At 37.8% G+C, this 18,234-nt stretch overlaps 1 protein-coding gene across 5 annotated transcripts in view; it reads left to right on the plus strand.

Moving 5' to 3' along the window:
- The window catches only part of TPST1 (tyrosylprotein sulfotransferase 1), a 165,016-nt gene that overhangs the window by 18,967 nt on the left and 127,815 nt on the right, over nt 1-18,234 (plus strand). The gene's annotated exons all lie outside the window — the stretch shown is intronic.

The following is an 18,234-nucleotide window of genomic DNA, read 5'->3' on the forward strand; positions in this document are numbered from 1 at the left end:
GAGAACGAATTAAATTCACATGAGACAGGATAGCAACAGAAAATTAAACAAAGCTTTATGAGGAACCATGGCCCGGGGCCTTTCTTCCCGAAGGAAGAAAGGGCACCGAAGAAGTGGGGTGCACACAGTGGTTATATACCCCCAAACGGGGTGTTTCACATGTGATTGAAATGTCCCTCCCACAATAGTCACAAGATTGCCATGTCGGCACAGTGCTTGATGGACACAGCAGGTAATGGTCTGCTATCTCGGTGGGCGTAGCAGGAGGCAAGTCTATGTCTGGAGCTGGGCGGTCACAGGTGAGCGCAGCAATCAGTTCCTAGCCTAAGGAAAGATGCTTAATCCTTAAGGAATGCCAACGTTGGGAGGGGGAGGGAAGTCAGTTACAGGAGGTTACCACACTAGCACAATAAAATGCAGATTTTAAGTCCTTGCCTTTGGTATTGATTAAGAGTTTTTGGAGAGTAGGTCATCTCCTTTCTTCTTCCTGGTACAGAGAGGGAGGCACCTTTTACAGATATTTACCTTACAAATGTAAACGTGTCCTAACAAAGGGCAAGTTCCATTCCTCAGAGCCTCCTTCCCTGTCCCAGTTTATCAAAAGCGATCAACCTCAAATAATCCTGATGCCAAAGAGACATATCTTGGGGTGGCCAATTCCAGGTCCCCACAAGGGGCTTATGTATACAGTGATAGATGGCAATTGCAACTAGACTTTTGGTGGTGAACATGATGTAGTCTATAGAGAAGCTGAAATATAATGATGTGCATCTGAACTTTATGTAATGTTATAAACCTGTGTTACCACAATAGAAAAAGAAAGTAAAAAAAAGAAGATAGGTTCCAGCAAACTCCCAAAGATGTCAGCTGTGTATACCGTATTCTTCTTGTCGTTTGCCATTTGTTGTTAGTGGTTCTAGTGCCAGCCCCCAATGTGCAGCTAGAAAAAGCTGTTCTCATCTTGGTGCTCTGACCATGAGCTGACATAAGGATTGATCTTGCAACAATGGTTTTATTTGAAGTTTTGAAGTTTCTGCTGAATGGCAAAGCTGTCATTAAAATTAACCCCTGGATACTTACTAATTAGCAAGTTCAAGCACATGATACTGTTATTTTTCCTTTTGCTGAAAAGCTAGAAGTGAGTAGAGAAACCAGCTATAAACTGGACTTTGGATAGCAGGAAAAGTGGCATTGGCTGTTGCTATTTGCTATTGGTTGGCATCATGAATCGGCATGGGAAGCAAGGAGCTAATGATTAACAAAGGAAAGAAAACATTTAGGGGATCGTTATAGTCCTGTAATTTATCTTTCACTGGGACATTTACCCAGCATCTCTGTGGAGCTAGCACATTCCTGATTATAAAGCAGGATGTGATGAATGTGCTCATGAGTGCATGTGCCTGTGTCTGTTGTTTGTGCACTGAGAGTTGGGCATGGTCTTGCTGACTACCGACCTCTATACCCCTACTTTTGTTGACTGACACTGTGTTTGATTAGAAACCTTTATAAAATTTATGAAGGTCTAAGTATGGAAGTGTAATGCCAGTACTCTCTTCCTCTCTAGAGCATTATTTCTAGGAGTCTTTCATTTGGCTTGCTGAGAAAGAGCAGTCCTATTAATAGTGATTTCTCAGATATGTTTGTTGCAGTGTTTCAATGCTTTTTCTTTCCCCTGGAGATAAAAACGAGACTGAGCTTTATAGTGTTTTCTTCTAGCTCAGCCTCAGCTCTGTAAATGTCCCAGTTGAGAAAATATTGATAGCGCTTGTCTGAAAATACAGTGAAATGGAGTTTAAGGTAATGGAAAGAGGTCTCTGTGTGTATGTGTGTGCACACCTGTTCACATGGTTGAATATGTAAGGTTAATGGTCAGACCAGCTTTTACTGTACTTTCTTCTTAAATTATGGGGCTACTTTTTTCAAGAATTTGAGAAGAATCAGTATCAGGGCGTGAGTAGAGACCTCAGGCTCCACGACATGTCTCTTCTAGAGAAATGTACTTCCCGGTTTGGTTAGTTTATGGGTAGTTCTTGCAGGCTCAGTGTACACTGTGACCTGATGCTCTGTTAAGCATGTTGTGGTAGAGGACGAGACATAGACATGGTCTCTGAGCTTCAGAAGCCTAAAATCTTTTGGAGTAGGTAACATATACACAATAAAATAAAAAGTAATCTTGGAAGAATAAGTAAGATTTAGAGAGGTGGTAGGAGAATGTGCTTCTTGGGCTTCAGTTTGTATATTTATAAAATGAGAGCATGGACCAAGTGTTCTAAAGGCCCCTTTTAGCACTGATGCTCTGTGATTCTGTGATTCTCCAAATTAAGATACATTCAAAGAGAGAAAATTAGGCTGAATAAGCTTAGTGAAAAGTAATAAGAATGTTTCTGGGGAATCCAAAATCCCCGTCTCTTCCTTTTTAGTGTCCATTGCAAGGCCTTCGACCACTGTTTTATGCTTTCAAACATCTTGAAGGCAATATAGAACATACTTTCCCCCTGCAAGTGTGTTAGGGGAGGCACTGTTTAAAATACAACAGAAATGAAGACTTGAAGAAAATCACCCAAAATTGTGTTATTTAACACAACTATCAAGTATGCTTGGATGTATGGCAAGATTTTCTTTTCCCCTAAATTATCCCTTAATAAAGAGGAGTTGCCTTCATTTGAGTCTTTATGAAACGTCTAATGTTAAGAGGTGACTTCTCAATTACTTTACTTTGAACAACACACCACTGTTTTGCAATGACGATATATTAGCCTGACCTCAGTCAGAGCTACTTTTGGTGCCTATAGAAATTTCTTGACAGAATCAATAGAAAAAGAGACAGAGAAATTTAACATTGATTTAGGGGTGGATGTCTTAAAATAAGTCTTTTCAAGACCGTTTTGAAAAACAATACCAAGCTTTGAGCAGAGGCATGACATGTTGTAGCTTACATTTTAAAAAGATTCCTCTGGCTGTTGAGTTGAGAATAGACTCTAGGAGGCAGGAGTAGAAGTCAGGAAACCTTTCAGTAATCCTGGTGAGTGATGCTGGCGGTGCTAGTGGAAGTGTTGAGAAGTGGTCATATTCTGATTATATTTTGATTTAGAGCCAGTGAAATTTTTTGTCAGATTTGGAAGTAGGGTATGAGAAAGAGATGAATCATATATGTATTAAATGCTTTAAAATCAAGTGCATCCCATACCCTTTGACCTAGCAATTCCTCTTCAAAAATTTAGTTTAAAAAAATAACGTGTGCACAGTTGTTTGTATATACAAGAATATTTATAACAGTGTTGTTTGTAGTTATGAAAATATAAAAACAAGTAAATAGTCATAGGGAATTGGCCAGATAGACATTGGTAGATCCTTTCAGTAAAGTATTATGCAGTCATTAAAATAATTTACACGTGTGTTTCTGGACAAAGAAATACATTAATAATATGTTCCCAGTTTTGTCTTTTTAGGTATTTTACTGGCAATTTGGGGTATTTTAGTGGGAAGTTGTTATTGGCTGCTGGTTTGGTAACTTAGAGGTCTGTCATGTTAACTCTCTGTTGGTGAATATTCTGTATCTGATATGTGCTTGGGGAAGATTTCGGAGAGGTAGTTATCTCATTTTTGTACAATTGAAGTCTAAATTGTTGCTCAGGTAATTTTTGAAAGAAGTTGAGTCAGTGTCACCTATTGAATTCTGACATGTATTATGTTGGTAAGTTAAGCGTAATTTAAAATGCATATAGTATTAAATTTTATCAAAAAGCTTTATCATTCGAAGGTGAATTCTTAGTGATTACTCTCTTCTCTCATGCATTATGCAACTCCCCCAAACCAATGGAATGTACCAGAGGAATCATTGCTGTATAACTATCTAAAATGAAGTCAACCATTATTAGAGTTAATTGCATTCTTAAAAGCACTTCTCTTTGCTTCACTGAATTTTGTTTGCTTTGTTCAGATTTAAATGATTTTTGTTTTTCATTTAAATGCCCATAAAATGGAAAATAGGAGATCATTTTTCTAGGATCATTTCTTTACTCTTCTCAGCAAAACCCATTATTTCTTTAATGTGTTCCTATCACCCCTGAATCTATCACCACTAAATAATGTTTGATCAGAAATGTTAATTGGAAGATTTAGAATCACAAACTGACCTGTTTTGGTCTTCTCCTATCATCTGTCTTCCCCTCCTGCCTTGTTTCCTCTCAGATTTCTCTTGATTTAAAAAAAAAAAGTTGTTTTAAAAATTATTATGCAGTAAAACTGACTTTTTTTGGGTGTACAGTTCTGTGAATTTTAATACATATATTGATTAATGTAACAGCTGCCACAATCAGTATACAAGTACTGTTGCATTATCCCAGAAAACTCCATTGTGTTATATCCCTTTATAGTTACAATCCTCTGGTTTCCATCAATCTGTAGTTTTCTCTTTTGGGGAATATTTTATGAATAGAATCATTTTGTGACTGGCTTCTTTCACTCAGCATGATGCCTTTGAGATTCATTCAGGTTGCATGTATCAAGAGTTTGTTCCTTTTTATTCCAGCAATGGATGTACCACAGTTTACCCAAATTTACCCATTGAAGGACTTTTGGTTTGTTTTCAGTTTTTGGTGATAATCAGTGGAGCTGCTATTCATGTGCAGGTTTTGAGTGAACACAGGTTTCATTTATCTAGGATAAGTGCTCAGGAGTGCAATTGTTGGGTTGTATCATAAGTATATGTTTGCATTTATTAGATTCTACCAAACTCTTTTTCAGAGTGGGTGTATCATTGTGCATTCCCAGCAGTGTGTGAGAGCCCAGTTGCTCCTCAGCCTTGTCAGCACTTATTATTGTCAGTATTTTTCACTGTAGCCATTCTAATGTGTGTAGTGGTTTTTTAAAAAACGGTATTATTGAGCTGTGATCCAGATACCATAAAATTCCCTGCAGTCTCAGTTTAGAACATTTTCATCATCCCAAAAAGAAAACACATAGTAGGTACTTCCATCTTCCCTCTGCCCTCAGCCCCAGGCAACTACTAATTTTTCTGTCTCTCTAGATTTGCCTATTCTGGACAGTTATATAAATGGAATAATACAATATGTGATCTTTTATGAGTTGGTTCAGTTGTTTAGCATACTCTTTTCAAGATTCATCTATATTGTAGCATGTATCAGTACTTCATTCCTTTTTATCGCTAATACTCTATTGTATGGATATACTATATCTTGTTTATCGATTTATCAGTTGTCGGACATTTGGGTTGCTACTTTTTCGCAATGAATAATGATGCTGTGAACATTTGTGTACAAGTCTTTGTGTGGACATGTTTTCAATTCTCTTGGGAAGAATTGCTAGATCATATGGTAACTCTTGGGTGGAAGTGCTGGATCGTATGTTAACTTTTTGATGAAATGCCAAACTGTTTTCTAAAGTGGCTGCACCATTTTACTGTCCCACTCACCAGCAGTACATGAGGGTTCCAGTTTCTCCACATCTTCCAACACTTTTTATTGTCTGTATTTTTTATTGTAGCCATCTAGTGGATGTGAAAGGATATCTCGTTGTTTTGATTTGCATTTTCCTAAAGACTAATGATGTTGAGCTTATTTTCATGTGGATATCTTCTTTGGAAAAATGTCTATTCAAATCCTTAGTCCTTTTTTAATTGGGTCGTTGTCTTTATTGTTGAATTGTAACAGTTCTTTATATATTCTAGATAAAGTCCCTTATCAGATATATAATTTGCAAATATTTTCTCCCATTTTTGGGTTTGTCTTTCACTTTCAGGATGATATCCTTTGAAGCACAAATGTTTTAATTTTGATGAAGTCCACTTTATCTGTTTTTTCTTTGTCTCTTGTGCTTTTGGTGCTGTATCTCAGAAATTGTGGCCTAACACAAAGCCACAAAGATTTGCACTTCTGTTTCCTTCTAAGAGTTTTATAGTTTTAGCTCTTACATTTAGGTCTCTAGATCATTTTGAGTTAATTTTTGTAACTTGGTATTCATCTTCATTCCTTTGCATGTGGCTATCCAGTGGTCCCAGCACCATTTGTTGAAAAGGCTGCTCTTTCCTCACTCAGTTGTCTTAGCACCCTTGTCAAAAATCAACTGACCATAAATGTAAGAGTTTATTTGTGGACTTGCAATTCTGTTCCATTCATCTGTATGCCTTTTTTTTAATGCCAGTACTACATTGTTTTCATTACTGTAGCTTTGTAGTAAGTTTTGAAATTGGGAATTGTGAGTCCTCCGACATTTTTCTTTTTCAGGATGGTTTTGGCCAGGGTGAGCTTGTATAAACCTATTTATTTACACCCTACTAAAATGTTTAAATCGGTCACATCTGATTACATCTATCATAAAATTTCATATCCTTAACCTGATTCACAAGATTTATGATCAGACCCCCACCCATCTTTCCAGTTTCATCTTCTCACCCACTTTCCTTCTTGCTCACTGCCTTGCCCTGCTCCTTAAAAGCTTTAAAATGCCTTCTCATCACAGGGCTTTTGCATATCCATTTGCTTTTGCTTAGAATACTCTTGTCTTCACTCTTCACTTAATTCCTACTCATTTTTCAGATCTTTATCTAAATGTCATTTTTTAAGACAGGCTATTCCTATTTTTAAAATGTTGTTTTTTCTTTTCCCTCTTAGGAAAGCAACACATTTGTTCATTGTAGCAAATTTGAAAAGTAAATGTATCTACAGAGCCAGCCCTGATGGCCTAGTGGTTAAAGTTTGGCGCTGTTAAGCCTTTGATGGCCTGGGTTCATTTCCCGGTCATGGAACCACACCATCCGTCTGTCCGTTGCCATGCTGTGGTAGCAGCTCACATAGAAGAAATAGAAGGACTTGCAACTAGGATATACAACCATGTACTGGGGTTTTGGGAGGAAAAAAAAAAGAAGACAATTGGCAACAGATGTTAGCTTAGGGCAAATCTTTCTCCTCAAAAAAAAAATAAATAAATAAAATAATCAACTTCTCAAAGGAAATGTGGAAATTATTAAGAGGGGTGGAAGCAACAAAACATGTCACCATTGTGAACAATTAAGGTTAAAAAAAATAAGAAAGACATCCATAAGGAAACAAGAGGATAAGCATTTAATATTGTAGAGATATCCAGTGCTAGCTTGTTATTTGGTCTTTTGGTCCTTATTTTCTTTTTTGGTTTTGAAGCCTGCAGAACTGTTTCCTTCACATTTGAAATTGAAGGATATTTGAAATTTGAAATTGTCGTATTTGAAATTGCCACGATATGTCCAGATTGGGTTTATTTTCATTTGATTTGCCGGAAACATATGCCATCACATATAGACAGACTAATTTTTTTTTATTGTGGTCATAATAGTTTATAACCTTGTGAAATTTCACTTGTACATTATTATTTGACAGACACCATATAAATGTGCCCCTTCCCCTCTTGTGCCCACCCCCAAGCCCTTTCCCCCTGGTAACCACTAAACTGTCCTTTTTGTCTGTAAGTGTGTTTGTGTTCCACAAATAAGTGAAATCATATGGTGTTTGTCTTTCTGTCTGGCTTATTGCACTTAACATAATACTCTCAAGATCCATCCATGTGGTTCTGAATGGTACGATTTTGTCTTTTTTTATGGCTGAGTAGTGTTCGATTGTATATGTGTACCACATCTTGTTTATCCGGTCATCAATCAGCGGGCACTTGGGTTGCTTCTACGTCTTGGCTATTGTGAATAATGCTGCAGTGAATATAGAGGTGCATAAATCTCTTTGAATTGTTGATTTCAAGTTCTTTGGATAAATATCCAGTAGTGTGATAGCTGGGTCATTTGGTATTTCTATTTTTAGTTTTTTGAGAAATTTCCATACTGTTTTCCATAGTGACTGTGCCAGTTTGCATTCCCACCAGCAATGTGTGAGGGTCCCCTTTTCTCCCCAGCCTCTCCAACATTTATTTTTTGTCTTGGTGATTATAGCCATTCTAACTGGTGTAAGGTGATATCTAAGTGTAGTTTTGATTTGCATTTCCCTGATGATTAGTGATATTGAGCATCTTTTCATGTGCCTATTTGCCATCTGTATATCTTCTTTGGTAAAATGTCTGTTCATATCCTCTGCCCATTTTTTGACTGAGTTGTTTGCTTTTTTATAGTTCAGTTGTGTGAGTTCTTTATATATTATGGAGATTAACCTCTTGTCGGATATATGATTTGCAAATACTTTCTCCCAGTTGGTGGGTTGTTTTTTTGTTTTGATCCTGGTTTCCTTTGCCTTGCAGAAGCTCTTTAGCCTGATGAAGTCCTACTTCTTTATTTTTTCTTTTGTTTCCCTTGTCCCAGTAGACATGGTCCTGGATAAGATCCTCTTAAGGCTGATGTCAAAAAGTGCACTGCCTTTATTTTCTTCCAGAAGTTTTATGGTTTCAGGTCTTACCTTCAAGTCTTTGGTCCATTTTGAGTCTGTTTTTATGGAGAAAGATAATGGTCTACTTCATTCTTTTGGATGTGGCGCTCCAGTTTTCCCAGCACCATTTATTGAAGAGGCTTGCCTTTCTCCATTGTATGTTCTTGGCTCCTTTGTAGAAGATTAAGGAATTTTCTGTCTTCCTCAATATTTTGGAATAGTTTGAGAAGGATAGGTAGTAAATCTTTGAATGTTTGGTGGAATTCTCCAGAGAAGCCATCTGGTCCTGGACTTTTATTTTTGGGGAGGTTTTTGATTACTGTTTCAATCTCTTTACTTGTATTTGGTCTATTCATGTTCTCTGTTTCTTATTGATTCAGTTTTGGGAGGTTGTAAGAGTCTAAGAATTTATTCATTTCTTCCAGATTGTCCAGTTTGTTGGCATATAGTTTTTCATAATATTCTCTTACAGTCTTTTGTATTTCTGTGATATCTGTTGTAATTTCTTCTCTTTCATTTCTAATTTTATTTATTTGAACCGTCTCTCTTTTTTTCTTAGTGAGTCTGGCTAAGGGTTTGTCAATTTTGTTTATCTCCTCAAAGACCAGCTCTTTGTCTCATTGATCCTTTCTACTGTCTTTTTTTGTTTTAATTTCACTTATTTCTGCTCTAATTTTTATTATTTCCCTCCTTCACCTGACTTTGGTCTTTGTTTGTTCTTCTTTTTCTAATTCTGTTAGGTGTAGTTTAAGATTGCTTATTTGAACTTTTTCTTGTTTGTTAACATGGGCCTGTACTCCTATAAATTTCCCTCTTAGGACTGTTTTTGCTGCTATGGTATGTTTTCATTCTCATTTGTCTCCAGATATTTTTTTATTTCTCCTTGAATTTCTTCAGTGATCCATTGGTTGTTCAGTAGCATGTTGTTTAGTCTCCACATTTTTGTTCCTTTTCCAGCTTTTTTCTTGTGCTTGATTTCTAGTTTCATAGTGGCAGTGTCAGAAAAGATACTAGGTATTGCAATCTTCTTAAATTTATTGAGGTTTGCCTTGTTTCCCACTGTATGGTATATCCTTAAGAATGTTCCATGTGCACTTGAGAAGAATGTATATTCTGCTGTTTTTGGATGGAGTGTTCTATATATGTCTATTAAGCCCATCTGGTCCCATTTTACATTTAATTCCACTATTTCCTTGTTGGCTTTCTGTCTGGATGATCTATCCATTGATTTAAGTGACCTCTTGAGGTCCCATACTATTATTGTGTTGTCACTGATACCTCTTTTTAGGTTTGTTAATAGTTGCTTTATGTACTTGGGTGCTCCTATGTTGGGTGCATATATGTTTATAAGTGTTATGTCTTCTTGGTGGAGTATCCTTTTTATCATTATGTACTTCCTCTCTTTTTCCCTCTTTACCTGTTTTGTCTTGAAGTCTGCTTTGATATAAGTGTGGCAACACTACTTTCTTTTGTTTGCTCTTAGCTTAAAGTACCATCTTCCATCCCTTCACTCTAAGCCTTTGTCTTTGGAGCTGAGATTTCCTGGATGCAGCATATTATTGGGTCTTGTTCTTTAATCCATTCTGCCACTCTCTGTCTTTTGATTAGAGAATTCAGTCCATTTACATTTAGATTGATTATTGATATATGAGGGCTTAATACTGCCATTTTATCACTCGCTTTCCGGTTCTTCTGCATTTCCTTTGTTTCTCGTCCTGTGTATTTGGGCCACCAATTTGATTAGGTTGTCTCCTGTGATAATTTTCTTCATTTTCTCCTTGTTTATCATATATGTCTCTATTCTAATTGTTTGTTTAGTGATTACCATTAGGTTTGTATAAAAAATATCATAGATAAGATAGTCAACTTTCTGATATTCTGATTTCCTTAGACTATACTGATTCCGTCCCTTTCCTCGTCCCCTTCTAAGTTATTTTTGTCTTATCTTATTCCATCTTGTGTTGTGAGTTTGTGGTTAAAATAATGAGATTATTTTTATTTTGGTGTTTTATTTCTCTTTATCCTTAATGTTAAAGTTAAGCGTTTGCTAACCTGATCTGATAGAGAGTTGCCATTTTCTGATTTTTTTTCAGGTATGAGGGCGTTCTTGAGGATTTCTTGAAGGAGGGGTCTTTTGACAATGAACTCCCTTAGCTTTTGGTTGTCTGGCAACGTTTTTATTTGTCCATCATATGTGAAGGATATTTATGCTGGATAGAGTATTCTTGGCTCAAAGTCTTTGTCTTTCAGAATTTCGAATATGTCATTCTGCTCTCTCCTAGCCTGTAAGGTTTCTGCTGAGAAATCCACTGAAAGCCTGATATGGGTTCCTTTGTAAGTTATTTTCTTCTGCCTTGCTGCCCTTAGTAGTTTTTCTTTGTCATTGAGCCACTGACTCCTTTTCTCTCTGTGTGACACTCTGATTGATGGCAGATCTGGAGTGCCGGGGAGGGGTGCTTTCTTTCACCTGTATTTCCCCCAGCCTCTGCTTTTCTCTCTGGGCAGAGCTTTGGGCGATTGTAGGGCTGGAGTGCCAGGTGGGGGAAGAGGCACTTTCTTAACCTGCGCACCTTTCCCAGATGCTGCCTCTCTTTCTGCCTGGTGGTCTGTGCAATCATGGAGACCTGTAAACTTCCCCCAGCTGCTGCCTCTCTCTCTTCACAGTGCTCTGCGTGATGGCAAGGCTGGAGTGCTGGATGGCGACTGGGGCACTTTCTCTCTTCTGCGTGATCCCAACGTTCTCTCTGGGCCCTCACCAACTGCTCTCCTGGGGTGCTAGCTTGATGGAGACACCCCTAAAACAGTTCAGTCTTCTCTATGTATGGGGCTTTCCCTTGGGCTGTGAGGGAACTTGGAGAGCAGTGGTGTTTGCATGGAGGGCCACCCTCCCTGCTTTCCTCTCAGAGCTGTGCACTGTCCCAAGGTCGTTGGCTACCATTGAGAAGAAAGTCCCCCTTACAAGCTTCCACTTACTCTGGAGGATCCAGCCCCACCATCTTCAGATGTATGGCTGTGTGTATCTCTCACATGTTTTTTGTGTTGTCTGAATGTCCTATATTGGTGTATGAATGTCCTTTTGGTTGTACTTGAGAGGGGAATGTTGAAGGGGAGAGCTCACTCTGCCGTGATGCTGATGTTACAACTGACTAATGTCTTTTCTTTTTCAGTTTAGGAACATTTTCTTCTTTTGTGCTTGTAATATAGTTTTAGTTTCTTCAATCAAAATATTATTGTTTGTTTTCCATATTACCCTCTTTTTCTTTCCATTGTTTTCTTTTCTTCCTACCTACCCCCTTTAAATTGAATACTGGTGTAATAAGTATGTCCTGTATGTCATGGATACAGTCCTCTGCATACCAACTTAAATGCTATATTGCTACCAATTATCTTAATTAATGCTTTTTTGCTTTGCAGTCTTTCTTGTTAGGTGAATCTTTCAATATCAGCCCATTCTCACTGTGGTTCTTTTTTGCAGCTTTATCATAAAGTACAGTGCCTGGCACAATAATATGTGTGGAAATATATGACTAAAGGAATGGATAAACAAAAACCAGATCTTTATTGGTATATCCTCCTGAGACTGTCAAAATTTTTTTCTAGGAATGTATTCTTGTTTTTTTTTTATTTTAAACTGAATAGCTATATTGAGGTGTAACTTATATACCATAAAACTTACCCATTGGAAGAGTGCAATTCAATAATTTTTTAGTAGATTTTATTGAGTTATGTAAGTATTGCTCAGTCCACTTTTAGAACATTTCTGTCACTGCACAAAGTCCCCTCATACCTGTTTGCCATTAAATTCCTGCTTCCACTGCCTGCCTTCTGCCTCTATAAATTTGCCTTGTGTGGACATTTCATATAAATGGATGAATGAATGAAATGTAGCTGCTCAGATATACACACATACACACATCCACACACAGACACAATTATTTTCATTCTTAAGCATGGCTTTCTAGGGGATCCCCCCATCTGTGTGGCTTAGTGAACAGTGGTTGTGTTCAAACATCTTGAGCCAGTAAGACTTGTCCTCTGCCAGTGGAACTGTGTGTGAGTAGAGGAGCATGTTCAAAGTTCAGGCTGTTTTCAAATCTGCCCTGGCGTGTACTTTCCACTCAGTCCTTTCAGGTCTCCTCTTTGCCTACGTGCAGCCTCAGGGTTGGCCACGAGCTTGCAACCGTGACTGCAGCCTCAGCCTACTAGAGCTGTTCACCCTTCTTGCTCACCTGCCAGCTGGAACATCACTTACACTGACAGCACAGCTTGGCATGTGTGTTATTCACCACTCCAGATTGAGCAATCTCTGATCCTGACAGCAAAGCCACCAGTCCTCATAGTTTGCCTTGCCCTGCAGAACCTCTGTACCTACTGACTGGATGGATGGTGGGGTGGGAGTAGCCTAGGCAAGAATGCCACAGATGCCCACTGTTCTTACTCAAAATTTAGTAGTTTTTCAAACATAAATGCTTCTTGAGTTGTTGTATTCCTTTGGTTGATTTTCAGAGGACTGAAAGGATTGTTTTGTCAATTTTGTCCTGCTTTATAATTGTTATTGGGGGAGAAGAATTGCCTACCTTCTCACTTGTCTGTAGCTAGAGGTCCTGTCTTTAAGAATGTGTTCTTTTTCTGTTGTAGTTAGTCATTTCCCCAGGTATACTAACTGTTAGTCAGGAGATATATATATATGAGAGAGAGAGAGTTTTTTTTTTTATTGAGTTATTGATAGGTTACAATCTTGTGAAATTTCAATTGTACATTAATGTTTGTCAGTCATGTTGTAGGTGCACCACTTCACCCTTTGTGCCCACCCCCCACCCCACCTTTCCCCTGGTATCCACTAAACTGTTCTTGGTCCATAGTTTTAAATTCCTCATATGAGTGGAGTCATACGCAGATTATCTTTCTCTCGCTGGCTTATTTCACTTAACATAATTCTCTCAAGGTCCATCCATGTTATTGCAAATGGAATGATTTTGTTCTGTTTTGCAGCTGAGTAGTATTCCATTGTATATATGTACCACATCTTCTTTATCCATTCGTCTGTTGATGGGCACTTAGGTTGCTTCCACGTCTTGGCTATTGTAAACAGTGCTGCAATAAACATTGGGGTGCACAGGACTTTTGGGATTGCTGACTTCAGGCTCTTTGGATAAATACCCAGTAGTGGGATGGCTGGATCGTATGGTAGTTCTATTTTTAGTTTTTTGAGGAATCTCCATACTGTTTTCCATAGTGGCTGCACCAGTTTGCATTCCCACCAGCAGTGTATGAGGGTTCCTTTTTCTCCGCAACCTCTCCAACATTTGTTGCTATTAGTTTTAGATATTTTTGTCATTCTAACGGGTGTAAGGTGATATCTTAGTGTAGTTTGGATTTGCATTTCCCTGATGATCAGCGATTATGAGCATTTTTTCATGTTTCATATTGGCCATCCATATATCTTCTTTGGAGAAATGTCTGTTCATGTCTCCAGCCCATGTTTTGATTGGGTTGTTTGATGTTTTGTGGTTGAGTTGCGAGAGTTCTTTATATATTAAGGATATTAAGCCTTTGTCAGATATATGACTTGCAAATATTTTTTCCCAGTTAGTGGGTTGTTTTTCTGTTTCAATCCTGTTTTCATTTGCCTTGAAGAAGCTCTTTAATCTGATGAAGTCCCATTTGTTTATTCTTTCTATTGTTTCCCTTCTCTGAGAAGGCATGGTGTCCGAAAAGATCCTTTTAATACTGATGTCAAAGAGTGTACTGCCTACGTTTTCTTCCAGAAGCCTTATGGTTTCAGGTCTCACCTTTAGGTCTTTAATCCATTTTGAGTTTATTTTGGTGAATGGTGAAAAAGAATGGTCAATTTTCATTCTTTTACATGTGGCTTTCCAGTTTTCCCAGCACCATTTGATGAAAAGACTTTCTTTTCTCCATTGTATGCCCTCAGCTCTTTTGTCAAAGATAAGCTGTCCATAGATGTGTGGTTCTATTTCTGGGCTTTCACTTCTGTTCCATTGATCTGTGTACCTGTTTTTGTACCAGTACCATGCTGTTTGGATTACTGTAGCTTTGTAGTATGTTTTGAAGTCAGGGATTGTGATGCCTCCCGTTTTGTTCTTTTTTCTCAGGATTGCTTTAGCAATTCGGGGTCTTTTGTTGCCCCATATGAATTTTAGGATTCTTTGTTCTAATTCTGTAAAGAATGTCATTGGGATTCTGATTGGGATGGCGTTGAATCTGTAGATTGCTTTAGGTAGAACGGACATTTTAACTATGTTTATTCTTCCAATCCATGTACATGGAATGTCTTTCCAGCTCCTTATGTCGTCATCCAATTCTCTCAGAAAGGCCTTGTAATTTTCATTATATAGGTCCTTCACTTCCTTAGTTAAATTTACCCCAAGGTATTTTATTCTTTTTGTTGCGATTGTGAATGGTATTGTATTCTTGAGTTCTTTTTCTGTTGGTTCATTACTGGAGTATAGAAATGCTACTGATTTATGCAAATTGATTTTATACCCTGCAACTTTGCTGTAGTTGTTGATTACTTCTAAGAGTTTTCCAATGGATTCTTTGGGATTTTCTATATATAAGATCATGTTGTCTGCAAACAGCGAGAGTTTCACTTCTTCCCTCCCTATTTGGATTCCTTTTATTCCTTTTTCTTGCCTGATTGCTCTGGCCAGGACCTCCAGTACTATGTTAAATAAGAGTGGTGATAGAGGGCATCCTTGTCTCGTTCCTGTTTTCAGGGGGACGGGGTTCAGTTTTTGCCCATTGAGTATGATGTTGGCTATGGGTTTGTCGTATGTGGCCTTTATTATGTTGAGGTAGTTTCCTTCTATGCCCATTTTGTTCAGAGTTTTTATCATAAATGGCTGTTGGAGCTTGTCAAATGCCTTCTCTGCATCTATTGAGATGATCATGTGGTTTTTATTCCTCAGTTTATTGATGTGGTGTATCATGTTGATTGATTTGCGGATGTTGAACCATCCCTGTGTCCCTGGTATGAATCCCACCTGATCCTGATGTATGATTCTTTTGATGAATTGCTGAATTCTGGTTGCCAAAATTCTGTTTAGAATTTTTGCATCTATGTTCATCAGTGATATTGGCCTGTAGTTCTCTTTTTTTGTGGTGTCCTTATCAGGTTTTGGTATCAGCGTGATGTTGGCCTCATAGAATTTGTTAGGAAGTGTTCCATCTCCCCTAATTTTTTGGAATAGCTTGAAAAGGATAGGTATTAAATCCTCTCTGAAAGTTTGGTAGAATTCCCCAGGGAAGCCATCTGGTCCTGGGGTTTTATTCTTTGGGATGTTTTTGATTGCTGTTTCAATCTCTTTCCTTGTGATTGGTCTGTTCAAATTGTCTGCCTCTTCTTGAGTGAGCTTTGGGAGATTGTAGGAGTCCAAGAATTTATCCATTTCCTCTAGGTTATCCATTCTGTTGGCATATAGTTTTTTGTAGTATTCTCTTATAATCTCTTGTATTTCTGCAGAGTCTGTTGTTATTTCTCCTCGCTCATTTCTGATTTTGTTTATTTGAGCTTTCTCCCTTTTTTTCTTTGTAAGTCTGGCTAGTGGTTTGTCAATTTTATTTATCTTCTCAAAAAACCAGCTCTTTGTCTCATTGATCCTTTCTACTGCCTTTTTCGTTTCATTAGTATTTATTTCTGCTCTGATTTTTATTATTTCTCTCCTTCTGCTGACTTTGGGCTTCATTTGTTCTTTTTTCTCTAGTTCAGTTAGGTGTGCTTTAAGGTTGCTTATTTGGGATTTTTCTTGTTTGTTAAGATGTGCCTGTATTGCGATGAATTTTCCTCTTAATACAGCTTTTGCTGTATCCCATATGAGTTGGTATGGCATGCTATCATTTTCACTTGTTTCCAGGTATTTTTTGATTTCTTCTTTAATTTCTTCAATGATCCATTGCTTGTTCAGTAGTGTGTTGTTTAGTCTCCACATCTTTGTGCCTTTCTCAGCTTTTTTCTTGTAATTAATTTCTAGCCTTATAGCACTATGATCTGAGAAGATGCTTGTTATTATTTCAATGTTTTTAAATTTGTAGAGGCTTACCTTGTTTCCCAACATATGGTCTATCCTTGAGAATGTTCCATGTGCACTTGAGAAGAATGTGTATTCAGCTCTTTCAGGGTGAAGTGATCTATATATGTCTGTTAAGTCCAATTGTTTTAGTTTTTCATTCAGCTCCACTATTTCCTTGTTGATTTTCTGTCTGGATGATCTGTCCATTGATGTGAGTGGGGTGTTGAGGTCCCCTACTATTATTGTGTTGTTTTTAACATCTTCCTTTAGGTCTGTTAATAGTTGCTTTATGAATCTTGGTGCTCCTGTGTTGGGTGCATAGATATTTATAAGCGTTATTTCTTCTTGATGAAGTGTCCCTTTGATCATTATATATTGTCCCTCTGTGTCTGTCTTTACCTGACTTATTTTGAAATCCACTTGGTCTGATATGAGAATTGCAACACCTGCCTTTTTTCCTTGCTATTTGCTTGAAGTATTGTCCTCCACCCCTTCACCCTGAGTCTGTGTTTGTCCTTGGGGCTGAGGTGTGTTTCCTGGAGGCAACAAATTGTTGGATCTTGTTCTTTAATCCATTTTGCTACTCTGTGTCTTTTTATTGGAGAGTTCAATCCGTTCACATTGAGAGTGATTATTGATGCATGTGGACTTAATGCTGTCAATCTGTCGCTCATTATCTTGTTTTCCTGTGTTTCTTTTCCTGTGTGCTTTAGACTACCCATTTAATACTGCAATTTCTTATGCTGGGTTTCTTAGATTTTTCCTTAACTATGATTTGTGACTCTGTTCTATACTTTATTTTAGTGTCTACCTTGAAGTTTGTATTTAGAATCTCATGTATAATATAGTCTGTTCTCTGGTGGTGTCTTACCTACTTGACCAATACTGATTTAGACCCTTTGCTCTTCCCCTCCTAAATAATTATTTTCATTTTTTATTCCAACTCGTCTTATTAATTTGTAGTTAGAGTGCTAAGATCGTCCTTGCTTTGGTAGTTTCCTTACTTTACCCTAATGCTATAGTTGAATATTTGCTATCCTGTTCTGGTTCTATCCATCGGTCTCCCTAGTCTGTGGATTGTGTCCCCTTTCTCCCTTTTTTCTTTTTTCAAGTATGAGAGCCTTCTTGAGGATTTCTTGTAATGGAGGGCTTTTAGTTACAAATTCCCTTAACTTTTGTTTTTCTGGAAAAGATTTAATTTCTCCCTCATATCTGAAGGAAATTCTTGCTGGATAGAGTATTCTTGGCTGAAGGTTTTTATCCTTTAAAGCTTTGAATATATCACTCCATCCTCTCCTAGCTTGTAGGGTTTCTGTAGAGAAATCCGCTGACAGTCTGATAGGGGCTCCTTTATAGGTTATTCTCTTTTTTTTTCTTACTTCCCTGAGTATTCTTTCCTTATCATTCCTATTTGCCAACTTTACTATTATGTGCCTTGCGGTGGGTCTTTTTACATTGACAAATCTAGGAGATCTAAAACCCTCCTCTACACACATTTCTCTGTTGATCCCTAGATTTGGGAAGTTCGAGAGAGAGAGAGTTTTTAAGGAATTGACTCATGCATTTGTGGCACTGGCATTTCTAAAATCCGTGGAGCTGTCTGTCAGATGAAAGTTGATGTTAGCCTTGAGGCCGAATTCTGCAGGGCAGCAGGCTTAAAACTTAGGCAGGGTTCCTGTGTCACAGTCTTGAGGACAGTTCCTTTTTCTTCAGGAATCCTGTCTTTTCCCTGAAGGACTTCACTTGTCCGATGCGGCCCACCTGTATTATGGAGGGTACTCTGCTTTTGCCAGAGTCTGTTGATTTGTTTGTTAATTACATCTAAGAAATGCCTCTACAGC

Source organism: Equus quagga, chromosome 7 (assembly GCF_021613505.1).
Source record: "Equus quagga isolate Etosha38 chromosome 7, UCLA_HA_Equagga_1.0, whole genome shotgun sequence".
In the NCBI taxonomy this organism is placed as follows: domain Eukaryota; kingdom Metazoa; phylum Chordata; class Mammalia; order Perissodactyla; family Equidae; genus Equus; species Equus quagga.